The sequence below is a fragment of the Myxine glutinosa genome, chromosome 10, assembly GCF_964187855.1.
Source record: "Myxine glutinosa chromosome 10, kmMyxGlut1.1, whole genome shotgun sequence".
Taxonomy (NCBI): Eukaryota; Metazoa; Chordata; class Myxini; order Myxiniformes; family Myxinidae; genus Myxine; species Myxine glutinosa.
In genome coordinates this window covers 37,304,334-37,318,318 of record NC_136270.1, presented here as the reverse complement: position 1 = coordinate 37,318,318, position 13,985 = coordinate 37,304,334, and the positions used below count along the sequence as shown (strand labels likewise).

General features: G+C 45.0%; 1 protein-coding gene across 4 annotated transcripts in view; it reads right to left on the bottom strand.

The window, feature by feature from the left end:
* Positions 1 to 13,985, bottom strand: part of LOC137434463 (ATP-dependent translocase ABCB1) — a 202,411-nt gene that overhangs the window by 151,928 nt on the left and 36,498 nt on the right. The window contains exon 1 of one of the 4 annotated variants that reach the window (XM_068127481.2): positions 8,837 to 9,381. The exons of the other annotated variants lie outside the window; for them this stretch is intronic. The gene's annotated coding sequence lies outside the window, so the exon portion shown is untranslated. Of the gene's footprint in view, positions 1 to 8,836; positions 9,382 to 13,985 lie in introns of those variants that run through there. 4 annotated transcript variants of the gene reach the window in all.

Genomic DNA, 13,985 nt, shown 5'->3' with positions numbered 1-13,985 from the left:
TATGACGTCATAGGTAATGTATAGCGGCGGCCATGTTGGATTTAGTGAAAATCTTAAAAAGCTATCTCCTCCTTCAGTTTTCGACCTATTGAGTTGAAACTTGGCACACATATATTACACCCCAAGGCGAAGAACGCTGAGTTCGCCGATTTTTCATTTTTTGATTAATTAGTCTATGGCGGGCCAATTAAAAAATTTCATTTGTCCAAAAAGTGCAAAAATTGGCACACATATACTACACCCCAAGGTGAAGAATGCTGTCATCTCCGATTTTTAATTTTTTGCTTAATTAGTCTGTGGCGCGCCAATTAAGAAAGTGCTGACTGTGCATTTCTTTATTTAATTAATATTGTGATGCCCTGAACTTGGTATTGGACCTACAGGTCACACCTTTCATCGTAGGAATTTGAAACTTTGACCATGTATGGGACACCATCTGACTTGATGCATATCCTAAGTATGACGTCATAGGTAATGTATAGTGGCGGCCATGTTGGATTTAGTGAAAATCTTCAAAAGCTATCTCCTCCTTCATTTTTTGACCTATTGAGTTGAAACTTGGCACACATATACTACACCCCAAGGCGAAGAACGCTGAGTTCGCCGATTTTTCATTTTTTTATTAATTAGTCTGTGGCGTGCCAATTAAAAAAGTTCATTTGTCCAAAAAGTGCAAAAATTGGCACACATATACTACACCCCAAGGTGAAGAAAGCTGTCATCTCCGATTTTTCATTTTTTGCTTAAGTAGTCTGTGGCGCGCCAATTAAGAAAGTGCTGACTGTGCATTTCTTTATTTAATTAATATTGTGATGCCATGAACGTGGTATGGACCTACAGGTCACACCTTTCATCGTAGGAATCTGAAACTTTGACCACGACTATGGCGAGCACCCGTCCAATTAGGATGGAGTTCTCTGGTCCCCGGATGATCACTGCCCGCAGTTTTAATTATTATTATTATTATTATTATTATTATTATTATTATTATTATTCTGATTCCATGAAATTTGTTGGCGACCTACAGGCCACACCTTTCATCGTAGGAATCTGAAACTTGGACCATGTATGGGACCCCATCTGACTTGATGCATATCCTAAGTATGACGTCATAGGTAATGTATAGCGGCGGCCATGTTGGATTTAGTGAAAATCTTAAAAAGCTATCTCCTCCTTCAGTTTTCGACCTATTGAGTTGAAACTTGGCACACATATATTACACCCCAAGGCGAAGAACGCTGAGTTCGCCGATTTTTCATTTTTTGATTAATTAGTCTATGGCGGGCCAATTAAAAAATTTCATTTGTCCAAAAAGTGCAAAAATTGGCACACATATACTACACCCCAAGGTGAAGAATGCTGTCATCTCCGATTTTTAATTTTTTGCTTAATTAGTCTGTGGCGCGCCAATTAAGAAAGTGCTGACTGTGCATTTCTTTATTTAATTAATATTGTGATGCCCTGAACTTGGTATTGGACCTACAGGTCACACCTTTCATCGTAGGAATTTGAAACTTTGACCATGTATGGGACACCATCTGACTTGATGCATATCCTAAGTATGACGTCATAGGTAATGTATAGTGGCGGCCATGTTGGATTTAGTGAAAATCTTCAAAAGCTATCTCCTCCTTCATTTTTTGACCTATTGAGTTGAAACTTGGCACACATATACTACACCCCAAGGCGAAGAACGCTGAGTTCGCCGATTTTTCATTTTTTTATTAATTAGTCTGTGGCGTGCCAATTAAAAAAGTTCATTTGTCCAAAAAGTGCAAAAATTGGCACACATATACTACACCCCAAGGTGAAGAAAGCTGTCATCTCCGATTTTTCATTTTTTGCTTAAGTAGTCTGTGGCGCGCCAATTAAGAAAGTGCTGACTGTGCATTTCTTTATTTAATTAATATTGTGATGCCATGAACGTGGTATGGACCTACAGGTCACACCTTTCATCGTAGGAATCTGAAACTTTGACCACGACTATGGCGAGCACCCGTCCAATTAGGATGGAGTTCTCTGGTCCCCGGATGATCACTGCCCGCAGTTTTAATTATTATTATTATTATGATTCCATGAAATTTGTTGGCGACCTACAGGCCACACCTTTCATCGTAGGAATCTGAAACTTGGACCATGTATGGGACCCCATCTGACTTGATGCATATCCTAAGTATGACGTCATAGGTAATGTATAGCGGCGGCCATGTTGGATTTAGTGAAAATCTTAAAAAGCTATCTCCTCCTTCATCTTTTGACCTATTGAGTTGAAACTTGGCACACATATACTACACCCCAAGGCGAAGAAGTCTATGTTCGCCGATTTTTCATTTTTTGCTTAATTAGTCTATGGCGCGCCAATTAAGAAAATGCTGACTCAGCATTTCTTTTATTTAATTAATATTGTGATGCCTGAACTTTGTATCGACCTACAGGCCAAACCGTTGGTCAGATGAACTTGATACCTTGACCACTTATAGTACGTCACTTGATTGTATACATATCATAAATATGACGTCATAGGTCACGTGACATGGCGGCCATATTGGATTTAATGCAAACCTTTAAAATGAATCCCCACCTTCAGTTTTCGACCGATTGAGTTGACACTTTGACCACTTATGGTATGGCACGTGATTGTATACGTATCCTAATTATGACGTCATAGGCCACGTGACATGGCGGCCATTTTGGATTTTTTGAAAACCTTTAAAATGAATCCCCACCTTCATTTTTCTACCGATTGAGTTGAAACTTTGACCACTTATGGTATGGCACGTGATTGTATACATATCACAATGATGACGTCATAGGTCATGTGCCATGGCGGCCATATTGGATTTTATGAAAACCTTTAAAATGCATCCCTGCCTTCATTTTTCGATCGATTGAGTTGAAACTTTGAACACTTTTAGTACGCCATGGTATTGTATACATATCACAATGATGACGTCATAGGTCATGTGACATGGCGGCCATATTGGATTTTATGAAAACCTTTAAAATGGATCCCTGCCTTCATTTTTCAACCGATTGAGTTGAAACTTTGACCACTTATGGTATGGCACATGATTGTATACATATCATAAATATGACGTCATAGGTCACGTGACACGGCGGCCATATTGGATTTTTTGAAAACCTTTAAAATGGATCCCTGCCTTCATTTTTCGATCGGATGCATATACCTACTTATGACGTCATAGGTCACGTGACATGGCGGCCATTTTGGATTTTTTGAAAACCTTTAAAATGCATCCCTGCCTTCATTTTTCAACCGATTGAGTTGAAACTTTGACCACTTATGGTATGGCACATGATTGTATACATATCATAAATATGACGTCATAGGTCACGTGACACGGCGGCCATATTGGATTTTTTGAAAACCTTTAAAATGGATCCCTGCCTTCATTTTTCGATCGGATGCATATACCTACTTATGACGTCATAGGTCACGTGACATGGCGGCCATTTTGGATTTTTTGTAAACCTTTAAAATGGATCCCTGCCTTCATTTTTCGATCGATTGAGTTGAAACTTTGAACAATCGGATCCGGGCTGTCGTCAACGACTCTGGCGAGCACCCGTCCAATTAGGATGGAGTTCTCTGGTCCCCGGATGATCACTGCCCGCAGTTTTAATTATTATTATTATTATAATAATTACAGTATTATAAGTAGTAGTTTGAGGCGACGCAAACTTTTGAAAAGATTCTACCCCAACTTGCCCATATGCCGTAATCTAGTTCCATCAAGTCGTGTTGACTTCTGCTGACATTCATGATAAGATTTTGCCAAACTTCCTTATCCTGCACTGCTTCCAGAGGCTGTAGCAGAGACATCTTGATTGCAGCCTTTTACCCTCATGCATCCAGCACATACAAGGTGTGCCTCTTCATCTACTTCCCTTACCCATACCCAGTATGGTTGATTTCTTCAAACTTTTGTTTTCAGTCCGCATGTGTCCAACCAAAGTTTGACAGGTTCTGTTTGAGCATCTCCACTTCTAATGTGCATCGTGGTCTCATTTATTCAAGCACCGGTTTGTTTGTTCTTTTTGCACTCCCTGGAATTTTTTACATTCTCCAACACAACATTTTAAAACTGTCAATCCTTTATTTTTTCACTGTCCATGACTCACGTCAATATGTTGAAATTGGAAATACCAGAGCATTCACCATCCTAATCTTGGTTTCTATTGTCACATATTTGTCTTTCCAGATCTTTGTTAATCCTGACATTGCTGTTCTCCCCAAATCACATCTATCAATTACTTTTCCACATTCTCCATTTCCTTCAATTTTAGAGCCCAGGAAGAAGAAACCTCACACTATTTCCACATGATCACCTCCCAATCTGAACATCGATTTTCTCATTTGACAAGACTTTAATTTTTTTTTTAGGTTTAAATAAAGACCAGATTTTTCACTGAACTTCTTCACTGTTTGTAACAGTTTCATCAAGTTATCTTTACTTCCTGCCAACAGAGTGGTATCATCAGCATACCTGAGGTTTCTCCAAACCTGAATCCAGCCTCTATATCATCCAAGTTTGACTTCTTCATGATGGACTCACCATACAGATTGAACAAGTAAGGGTAGATAGAGAATGCACCTCCTTTCTGACCCCTTTTACAATTCCAAGCTATTCTGTCTCTTCGTAGTCTGTACTTTTTTTCTTTTTTTTTGTATACTGAATCGAGGCTCGTGAAAGAGTTAACATTTACTTCACAAACAAATCAACCAGATAAACAAAATATATAAAAAGAGGGAGCGGAAGACAAGATGGGGAGAGAAGGGGAAGCACACAAACACAACATTTGAGAGCAGGGAGATGTGTGGGAGGGAGAGGGCTTGGGGGGAGGAGGCGTGGGATGGGGGGGGGGGGGGAGAGGTATAAAACACAAGGAGACCAAGGACTTCCAGGACAGAAGTTGGTATTTCAAAAAAGTGGAATTGGGGTGAAATTAGCGGGGGTAGAAAAGATCAAGGTTTTTCTGTATTGTTTATGTACAGGTGTAGCGGTTCCCGCTGAATGTACACAATCGCCTTGCACCTGCCAGGACGCGGTCAGGGCGCGATCGCCATGCCGGGCTCGTCCGGACGGGCCCAGACGCGCCTCTCCTGGGCATGCCCGGACTCGCTGTTCCCGGGCACGCACGAACCTCCCGGGCACGCCCGGTCTCGTCTTTCCCGGGCATGCCCGCTCTCGCCTTTCCAGGGCTCGCCCAGAGCGCCCGGGCACGCCCAGCCTCGACTTTCCAGGCCGCGTCCAGGACGCCCGGGCATGTCCAGACTCGCCTTTCCAGGGCTCGCCCAGAGCGTCCGGGCATGTCCGCTCTCGCCTTTCCAGGGCTCGCCCAGAGCGCTCGGGCACGCCCAGCCTCGACTTGCCAGGTCGCGTCCAGGACGCCCGGGCATGTCCAGACTCGCCTTTCCAGGGCTCGCCCAGAGCGTCCGGGCATGTCCGCTCTCGCCTTTCCAGGGCTCGCCCAGAGCGCTCGGGCATGCCAGCCTCGACTTGCCAGGCCGCGTCCAGGACGCCTGGGCATGTCCAGACTCGCCTTTCCAGGACTCGCCCTTGACACCCGGGCATGCCCGTTCTCGGTTTTCCCGGGCAAACGTCCCGGCATAAATGTGTATATATATTGCTGCCCGATAAACGGGCTTGTTAGAATACCTGAGCTGTTTTGTTTCAATAAAGCAACTCGGACGAATTCCGTCTTTGGTCGCGTCAATTCTTTCGACTCGCGTTGGAGCGCAGCTCCTTCACAGGCCTCTTATTAGACATATCAGGTGCTCCGACATCCACATTTCTCTCAGCATAATCCACATCAATTCATGGTAAACACAAATTAAAGCGTTATTATGATCTATAAAGCAGAGATATACCTCTGGGATATTTCTGCTTTTGACTTGGCCCACCTCAGATTTGAGATTTGATCTCTGGTACCTCTTCCTCTTCTGAAACCTGCTCGCTATACAGGCATTTCTTGCTTGGTGACGTCTTCTGTTTTATGTTGAATGATCTTTAGTAATATCTTGTAGAATGTGAAATCAAGACAATAGTTTAGTTATTTGAACATTCTCTTGCATCCCCTTTCTTTGGTAATGGTACCATATGTAGACTGACTTATTCCACATTTCAGGCCATACAATCCTACTCCAGATATGTGCACAGGTAGCTGTTAAAAATTTGGATTGCCTCCTCCAATTACAAGGGTTCTATTGGAAGTGCATCGGCACCTGGTGCTTTCCATTCGATAGTTCTTTCAAGTTTCTACCTACCTTACATTCTATCACTCGTGGTTCTTTCTCAGGGACCCATGATTGTCATGGGGCCCGCAATGCTAATCCCCGCTCTAGCGGGGAAAATGGCCTTTAAAAAACGATCATTCATTCATTCTCTTTCTTTGAAGGTTGCCATCATATTGCTATGTCATTTGTAAAGAGTTTCGGTATAGTCCCTCCATCTTTCTTTCACCTTCTGTTGGATCTTCTCCTGTTCTTTTCATAAAGACCCCTATCATAGAGAGTCTATTTAACTGTCTTCAGGGTGTTTTGGGTGTTTGGGGTCCATTGGGTCTTTTTGGTCTTCGGGGTATTTTGGATCTTCAGAGTCCTTGGGGGTCTTCTGAGTCCTTGGGGTCTTTTGGATCCTCTGTCATTTGGGTCCTTTGGGTCTTTTGGATCCTCGGTGTCTTTTGGGTCTTTGGGGTCCATTGGGTCTTCAGGGTCTTTTCAGTCTTTTGGGTCTTTGGGTTATTCTGGGTCCTTGGGGTCTTCTAGGTCTTCATGGTATTTTGTGTCTTTAACAGTCTACAGGGTAGTTTGGGTGTTTTGGGTCCATTGGGTTTTTTGGCTCTTTTGGGTCCCCAGAGTCTTTTAGGTCTTTTAACCGGTTGACACAGTCGTGTTCAAAGATTGCCCCTTACGTCACGTCACGTGATTACGTCACGGCTTACCAAGAGGATACAGTACACATCAGTTACAAAAGGCAGTAAAGCAATTACCCACGCACACATCTATTAATAATTAAGGAACTTGGCCTCCAGTGCCGTGTCTGTGTACATGTGCGGGGGAGGGAGGAGAGGAGGAGGGGGAGTATACATCTGTGGGTTTTGAATGGGGAGGGAGAGGAATAGGGCAAGAGTGAAGGTGTGTCTGTGTGTGTGTGTATGTTTGTGTGTGTGTGTGTGCGGTGTGTGTGCGTTCGCATGATAATGTAAAGCGCCATGAGGGTAGTTTACTCTGCTTGATGGGGCTATATAAGACTCCTTTATTATTATTATTATTATTATTATTATTATTATTATTAATCCTCCACGTGCTGCTGGAGTCAGACCCCGTGACCATCTCATCATATCCGTCCCGTTTACCATGACGTCGGTCCGTTGATATTAACCTATCATTGACTGGGTCGGACTAATCCTGCTATCCCATTACAAATCACTGCCATTTCATTTCTTTTACAGATTTTGTGACCAGAAAAGAACACTTTGTAATCACCACATTGAAACTGCCCTAAACAAGTCCATCTAAGTTCATTTACCCAGAAATTCCAGTTATCCCTCTCCATCTCCATCTCCATCTTTCTATAAAGTCTAACTTTCCCCGATTTCCATATCTTGCATTCCTGTGACTTCTGATGGGCGAAATAATCATATTCCACACCATGAAATACTTGTATTTAATCATATTCATATTTTCATTAAAACTTTGCTGCACAATGATTCCCCCGTCCCTGTGTCCCCCCGTCCCTGTGTCCCCGGTTCCTACCCCCAAGCTACGACACAACCAAAATGAAGGAAGTTCCTATTTTATTGGTTTAATATCCTGAATGACTTCAGTTTGCTCCAGCCTACGTCAATGAGAGGTCACACCGCGGCCATCAGTGGAAATTGTCATCTAGTAGATAAATAAATAAAAAAAAAACCTTTCCGTTAATTCGAGCGAAACTCTCCTGTGCTGTACAACGATGTGAGACAATGTACACATGTGCACGTGATCACATGATGGTATATTATATGTTGCTGGGACAATGTACACCTGTGCACGTGATCACATGATGGTATATTATATGTTGCTGGGACAATGTACATACGTGCCCGTGATCACATGATGGTATATTATATGTTGCTGGGACAATGTACATACGTGCCCGTGATCACATGATGGTATATTATATGTTGTTGGGACAATGTACACACATGCACGTGATCACATGATGGTATATTCTATGATGCTGTGACAATGTACACGTGTGCACGTGATCACATGATGGTATATTCCATGACGCTGGGACAATGTACACACGTGCACGTGATCACATGATGGTATGGCGCTGGGACAATATACACATGTGCACGTGATCACATGATGGTATTGTTACGGTTTTCCGCCGCCCTTCCTACCCTTACCAAGGGGAGATTAAGCCCCTTGTTCTTCTTGGGTCGGCGCAACCGAGACTTGAAACGCCCCTCCCGGGCAAACGCAAGGTAGGGTTTCAGGGCAATTCTCGCACGTACCTAAATACCTGCGCCGCTGCGGAAGCGGGGAAGCAGGCCTCGCACGAGCCACGTGTAATTTGGGTACACCGAGCGGATTGCATATCACGTGGTCCGTGCAGTTACCATTGGTATTGGAACCCGATTAGAGCAGTTCTATTCGTACCACGCTTAGTCAATGATGGAAGGGACGAGACGGTCGAATAAAGGAAGAACACGATTAAATTATTATTTACACTTATATGTACAGGTCGGTAGAAGCACAGAGACACAGAGCAGCCTTAGTCAGTCTTATATTAATCCCAGACACGGGCCCGATCACACTCACAAAGGGGAAATGCAGGCAGGATGATGTTCACGTGCTGCCTTGTCATCCAGGAATGGCCCCGCCCGGCGTGGCTCTCCACTGTCACAGCACGTCCCACGATGAAGGCAAGCAGGCGGTGGAAGGGATCCTTGTAGCGTGTCTCTCGAACAAAGGGCACAGCAGGTAGGAGGGAAATGTACACGTCTCTCGCCGGCTTGGCAGTTTTCCACAGCACGTTTAGTTACCGGCACGCTATCACTCGCATAACACAATAGAGGCTCGGCCTCAAGCTCAACCGAGCGTCCAATTTGGTAAGAGCGCTTATAGCTGGGTTCATGCGCATCTTCTCTCAGAACTCTTAACTCTCTCAACAAGCGCCTCTCCAATAACTCAACGCACAAGCTCACCTCTCCCTGAACTGCTAACTGACTGCAGCTCCCCTCTCGCAGAACTGCTGTGGGGGCTTCGCGCAACGAGTTATATGGCCATGCCCTTATCCCTCTCGAATGTTCCAACCACACCCTGTGACGCAGTGCCGCAGCCACTCCCTTCGAGCCCTGATTGGCGGCCCGCGCTTACCATCAGCTTCTCCGCCGCCCTCATTCGGTCTTGCCTTAATTTGCTAGGCCTGCCTCGTGTTAATTCGCGCCAAAAAGGCAAAGGCAGCATAAGGAGGCGTAAGGCGGCATAAGGCAATGGAGGCGGCATAAGGCAATGGAGGACAATGAAAGGACCTACTCATTATTCTACTCAACGCAAAACTAACACAGGAAAAGGACTATTCTCACACATACTAAGAAATAACTGAACTACCGCGAGGCTACATGTTGTTGTGTGACTAAACTACGAGGGGGAAATTTAACCTTTATTGTACAAACTCAAAACCGCAACAGTATATTCTATGACGCTGGGACAATGTACATGTGTGCAAGTGATCACATGATGGTATATTATATGATGCTGGGACAATGTACACGTGTGCACGTGATCACATGATGGTATATTCTATGAGGCTGGGACAATGTACATGTGTGCACGTGATCACATGATGGTATATTCTATGATGCTGGGACAATGTACACATGTGCACGTGATCACATGATGGTATATTATATGATGCTGTGACAATGTACACATGTGCACGTGATCACATGATGGTATATTCTATGACGCTGGGACAATGTACACGTGTGCACGTCATCACATGATGGTATATTCTATGACGCTGGGACAATGAACACGTGTGCACGTGATCACATGATGGAATATTCTATGACGCTGGGACAATCTACACATGTGCACGTGATCACATGATGGTATATTATATGACGCTGGGACAATGTACACGTGTGCACGTGATCACATGATGGTATATTCTATGATGCTGGGACAATGTACACGTGTGCACGTGATCACATGATGGTATATTCTATGACGCTGGGACAATGTACACGTGTGCACGTCATCACATGATGGTATATTCTATGACGCTGGGACAATGAACACGTGTGCACGTGATCACATGATGGAATATTCTATGACGCTGGGACAATCTACACATGTGCACGTGATCACATGATGGTATATTCTATGACGCTGGGACAATGTACACGTGTGCACGTGATCACATGATGGTATATTCTATGACGCTGGGACAATGTACACGTGTGCACGTGATCACATGATGGTATATTCTATGACGCTGGGACAATGTACACATGTGCACGTGATCACATGATGGTATATTCTATGACGCTGTGACAATGTACACGTTTGCACTTGATCACATAATGGTATATTCGATGATGCTGGGACAATGTACACATGTGCACCTGATCACATGATGGTATATTCTATGATGCTGGGACAATGTACACGTGTGCAGGTGATGACATCACAATATACTTGTTGAATTGAACGACTTGCACGTTGAATCGCAGCATCCAATAATGTTACAACTTCATAAAAACATGTCAAACATTGTGAAATTCTGAACGTGTCAAATATACTATATTTTACATTGGACTTGCATTTATTAACTAGCTGGAAGCCCGTGCTAAAACACCACGATAGAAAAAAAGAACGGTTTTTTATTCTTGCCCTCAACCCCCCTCCCCAGACCATCACCCCATGCTCCCAGACCCCCACATCCGCCCCCTCAAAGACCTTCCAAACCCTCCCCGACACTCATCCCCCCTCCCCAGACCATCACCCCATGCTCCCAGACCCCCACACCCACATTTCCCCCCTCCAAGAACCTCCCACCCCTCCCCGACCATTCATCCCCTCCCCGGCCCTCAACCCCCCTCCCCAGACCATCACCCGATGCTCCCAGACACCCACATCCGCCTCCTCAAAGACCTTCCCACCCCTCCCCGACCCTCAACCCCCTCCCCAGACCATCACCCCGTGCTCCCAGACCCCCACACCCACATTTTCCCCCTCCAAGAACTTTCCACCCCTCCCCGGCCCTCAACCCCCCTCCCCAGACCATCACCCGATGCTCCCAGACACCCACATCCGCCTCCTCAAAGACCTTCCCACCCCTCCCCGACCCTCAACCCCCTCCCCAGACCATCACCCCGTGCTCCCAGATCCCCACACCCACATTTTCCCCCTCCAAGAACTTTCCACCCCTCCCCGACCTTCCCACCCTTCCCTGACCCTCAACCCCTCTCCCCTCTCCCCAGACCATCACCCCATGCTCCCAGGCCCCACACCCACATCCGCCCCTTCAAGACCTTCCCTCCCCTCCTTGATCATTCATCCCCTCCCCTCCCCACAATCCCCCCCTCCAGACCATCACCCCATGCTCCCAGACACCCCACATCTGCCCCTCCAAGACCTTCCCACCCCTCCCAGACCATTCATCCCCTCCCCTCCCCTCAATCCCCCCCTCCAGACCATCACCCCATGCTCCCAGACACCCCACATCTGCCCCTCCAAGACCTTCCCACCCTTCCCTGACCCTCAACCCCTCTCCCCTCTCCCCAGACCATCACCCCATGCTCCCAGGCCCCACACCCACATCCGCCCCTTCAAGACCTTTCCTCCCCTCCTTGATCATTCATCCCCTCCCCTCCCCTCAATCCCCCTCCCCAAACCATCACCCCGTGCTCCTAGACCCCCACACCTATCCACCCCACCCCACACCTCCCAGCCCCCCCACTGACCTCTGCTGCCCCTCCCTCACATCGTGGGTCCCTTCAATTTCCCCGCGTTTTCTTCTCTCAATGTTAACAACTATCCAAACGGCTTAATCGGAACATTGTCCGCACAAATCGCACACAGCATCAGGTGCTGTGCTCACTCGGACTCGAAACGCCATTTGCGTGTTGCGAGGAAGTGCCAGAACGTCACATAGCCGGCTCAGAAGTTCCCCATTGCCCGGAGGTGCCTGCCTCATTAACTCGCTTTATACACATCGTTAAAAGTAAAAAAAAAATAAGAGGTTTTTTTCACAGTGCAGTCGCGAGATTCCCTAAATTACTCAGACAAAGACCTTATACAGTAATCATTAATGATGGGTTTTCTGGTGTGGTTCCTGTCGAGTTAAAAAAAGAAAATAGTCGGAAACAGACGGCTGCCTCTATCACTCCAAAAATAAACTGCATGGCGTTTGAAGCAAAAACATGTTCACTGCTTATAATTATATCAATCATGTCATGGTAGTTATATTATTATATAACTCTCATGTAAATGACAACATCGCATAATTATATTTGCCGTTAGTGGTTGTTAAATATAGCCTCATAATATGATACATTTTCATCTTCTTTGTACTGCAACTGGTAATGTTAAATTTGATCAACTGGGATATCTTGATTCATTTCTGACGCATTTCCTCTCATACAGTACATCGTTCATGGCGAGGACCGCATCACGACTGACGAGTTTGTGTACATACGTAATCAGGAAATAGTGCTGTATATTACCACTGATTTGTATTGATATGCTTTAGTTTGAACACCCTGTTACCACAAGATGTGTTTGTCAAGCCCAGAGTTATGCATTGGAATACTTTGTAATGTACGTGTGTGATTATTTAGACCATGTTAGAAAGAAAGTAGGCCTAACTGCCTTTATTCATTTGCCAAACGTCTTTGAACGGAAGATTGGCCGTTACATAGGCCTAAGACACGATCATTATACAGCTTGCCATTTTTTATATGTGTTTAACTGACTATTTTGAATGTAGCACAACGTTGAGTCATGTGGCCCAACCGCCATTCCGCTGTGTAAGCATGGTGTTAGTTCCTCTTTACCGTTCGCCAAATTGAGGCAGTATTATAAATTTCCCGTAAGTATGGATTAATTTGAAGCAACTTGTACGTAATTTATTGCCTCCGACCATCATTTCCGTGTTTCAGGTGGGAACAGACAGACAGTATTTGCCCATTAAATAAATTGTATAGAGTGTTGAGAAATTACAAAATCATCATATTTTTTATCTACATAATTAGCATAGCTCCACCCCACGTATGGAGACACATATACGATCTTATTCTCTACAGATTCCCTACTTATGCACATAGGCAGTTCTTCTTCTTCGCATTACACGGTCCATGCTAAACTATACATTCCTATCTCCACTACGGTATTTCATCCATACCCCCACAAACGTAATTAGTATTTTTCATATTTAGATTGCAACCATCTTGCTTTACCAGCAAATGTTAACAATCACAAATTGTGTAAATTACTTCTGACGGGATATTTGACGTCCGGTCGGTCGGTACCTCCAACCGGACACTGCACTAACCCCTTAAAAACTAGAAAGTCCGGTTGAAAACTGGAAGTCTGGCAAACCGACCCACACCTGATCACCACTCAATTACTGAAACCCGTATTCTTAAGCACGAAGTTTGCCATCCATTAATCACAGTAATGACCAACAAATTTGAAAGTTGCAGACACCATTCCTGACACTAATTTATCAGAAACCTGGGAGCTTTTGCCACTCCCAAAAGGTTTAACTACAGTACTTAAAGTGAGCTCTTCGAATACACTACTCAACGCAACAAGAGGGTGCCCCAGGGGGGCTTAATTCACTTTAAGTAGTTAACTAGGGCTGTCCCAAACTCATCAGTGAACAGGTGAACACGGGTGAGTTGAGGTGGTTGAGGTGAACATGGGTGGTGAGGGGGGGGGGGGGGGGGCAAACGTCAAA